The sequence below is a fragment of the Penaeus chinensis genome, chromosome 32 (genome assembly GCF_019202785.1).
Source record: "Penaeus chinensis breed Huanghai No. 1 chromosome 32, ASM1920278v2, whole genome shotgun sequence".
Lineage (NCBI taxonomy): Eukaryota > Metazoa > Arthropoda > Malacostraca > Decapoda > Penaeidae > Penaeus > Penaeus chinensis.
The window spans coordinates 28,315,948-28,318,447 of NC_061850.1; the positions used below are offsets into that span (position 1 = coordinate 28,315,948).

The following is a 2,500-nucleotide window of genomic DNA, read 5'->3' on the forward strand; positions in this document are numbered from 1 at the left end:
TGGAGAGAAGGGGAGTGAGAGAGAGAGAGAGAGCAGAGAGAAGGAGAGAGAAGAAGAGGGGGAAAGAGAGGAGAGGAGAGAGAGAGAGGAGAGAGAGATAGAGAGGAAAGGGAGGGGAAGGAGGGGTTTTGAGTGAGAGAGAGAGGAAGAGAGGGGAGGGGAAAAGAGAGGAGGGGTGAGAGAGAGGGAGGGAGGGGGGATGGGGGGGAGGGAGGGAGAGAGAGAAGGGGAGAGGGGGAGAAAGAGGGACGGGGAGAGGGGAGAGAGAGAAGAGGAAAAGGGGGGAGAGAGGGGGGGGGAGGGAGAGAGAGAGGGAGAGATGAGAGAGGGAAAAAAGGGGAGGGGGAGTGGTAGGAAAACGAAAAGGGAGGGGGAGAGAGAGGAGTAGGAGAAAGGGAGGGGGGAGGGGGGAGGGAGGGGGGGGGGGAAAGGAGAGAGAGGGGGGGGAGGAGAGGGGAGGGAGGGGGGGGGGAGAGAGGGAGAGAGGAAGGGAGTGAGAGGGGTTGGTGAGGGTAGGTGAGGAGGGAGTGGAGTGGTCGGTTGGTGAGGGGGATTTGGTGAGTTGGGAGGAGGTGAGAGTGGGGGGGAAAAGGCATGGGCGGCTGGCTAGGCGTAGGCAACTTGGGGGTCCGCGCGGGGGCAGGTTGGGCAGGGGTTGGGGCGGTTGTAAGGGGGGGGGGCGGGCGGAGGCGGGGGGCGTGGGGGCGGGCGGAAGGAGGAGGGTGAGCCGGAGGCGCGGGAAGGCCCGGCGGAGGAGGAGGGGCGGGGCGGGGAGGGCGGGGGGTGGGGGGGGGGGGGGGGGCGGCGTGGAGGGGAGGGGCGGACGGGGGGGAGTAGGGGGAGGGGAGGGGGGGGGGAGGGGGAGGGGGGGGGCGGGGGGGGGGGCGGGGGCGGGGAGGGGGGCGGGGGGGGGGAGGGGGGCGGGGAGGGGGGGGGGGAGGGGGGGAGGGGAGGAGGAGGAGGAGGGGGCGGGGGGGGGAGGGGGAGGGGGCGGGGGAGGGGGAGGGGGCGGGGGGGGGGGGGGGGGCGGGCGACGGAGGCGTAGGCGGAGGCGGGGACGGGGAGGAGGTGGCGGAGGAGGGGGAGGGCAAGGCGGGGGGCGGCGGGAGGAGGGGAGGAGGCGCCGGAGGCGGAGGAGGCGGGGAGGGGCGGCGGCGGGGGAGGAGGCGGAGAAGGGGGGGCGGGGAGGGGCGGGGGGCCCAAATGGCGCGTGGGTGCAGAGCGGGGAGGGCGTGGCGGAGCGGCGCGGCGAGCCAGCGGAAGAGAGAGCCCGCGAGGCGCGGCGCGCGACGCAGAAGAGCGCGCGCGCGCGCGCGCGCGCGCGAGCCCACCCCCCCCTCTCGCGCTCTCGCCCCCCCCCCCTCTGCTCTCCCCTGGCTCTCTCCTCTTTCTTTCTTTTTTCTCCCTCTCGCTCTCTTTCTCTCCCTTCCCTCCCTCCCTCCCCCCCCTCTCTCTCTCTCTGTCTCTCTCTCTCTCTTTCTTTCTTTCTTCCCTCTCGTCTCTCTTTTCTCTCTCTCTCTCTCTCTCCTCTTTTCTTCTCTTTTCCTCTCTCTCTCTTTTCTCTCTCTCTTTTCTCTCCCCTCTCTCTCTCTCTCCCCCTCTTTTCTCTCTCTCTCTTCTCTCTTCTTCTCTCTCTCTCTCTCTTCTCTCTCTCTCTCTCTCTCTCTCTCTCCCCCTTTTTTCCTCCTACCTCGCTTTTGTTTTCCATTATTTTCTCTACTTTTCTACGCCTATTCCTTCTCCTCCTTTTTCTCTTGCCTTTCTGTTAGTTTATTATTTTTTTCATTCTTTCTCATCTTATAATTATTTGTACATCTTTGCCTTTTTCTCTCATTCCCTCTTTCTATTTTCTCCTTTTATTTGTCTCTTTCTCACTCCCATTTATCAAATTCGTGTTTGTCGTTTTGTTCTCCTCCTCCTCCTCCTCCTCCTCCTCCTCCTCCTCCTCCTCCTCTTCCTCCTCCTCCTCTTCCCCCTTCCTCCTCCTCCTCCTCCTCTTTCTTCCTCCACCTCCTCCTCCCCCTTCCTCTTCTTTCCTCCTCCTCCATTTCCCCCCCTTCTCCCCTCCTCCATTTTCCCTCTTCCTCCTCCTCGTCCATTTCCCCCCTTTCTCCTCCTACTCCATTTCCCCCCTTCCTCCTCCTTCTCCTCCTCCCCTTCCTCCACCTTCTCCTCTTCCTCCCCCCTTCCTTCTCCTCCTTCACCTCCAACCCCCCTCTTCCTCCTTCTACTCTTCCTCCTCCTCTTCTCCCCCTTCCTCATCAACTTCTTCTTCCTCCTTCTCCTCCTCCTCCTTCCTTCCATTACTCCTCCTCCTCTTCCTCATTCTTCTTCTCCTCTTCCTCCTCCTCCTCCTCGCATTCCCACGTCCCCATCTCTCATTTCCATCGCAACAATTTACATAATGGTAAACAAGCCATTTTTGGCGCGTCCTCAAACCTCTCTTTTCTTTTTTTCTATGCCATATGAGTGAGTATTAATGACTTGACATCTTTTCCCG

General features: G+C 62.4%; 1 protein-coding gene across 5 annotated transcripts in view; it reads right to left on the reverse strand.

Annotated features, from left to right (window-relative positions):
* The window catches only part of LOC125042532, a 140,581-nt gene that overhangs the window by 32,068 nt on the left and 106,013 nt on the right, over positions 1-2,500 (reverse strand). The window lies entirely within an intron of this gene.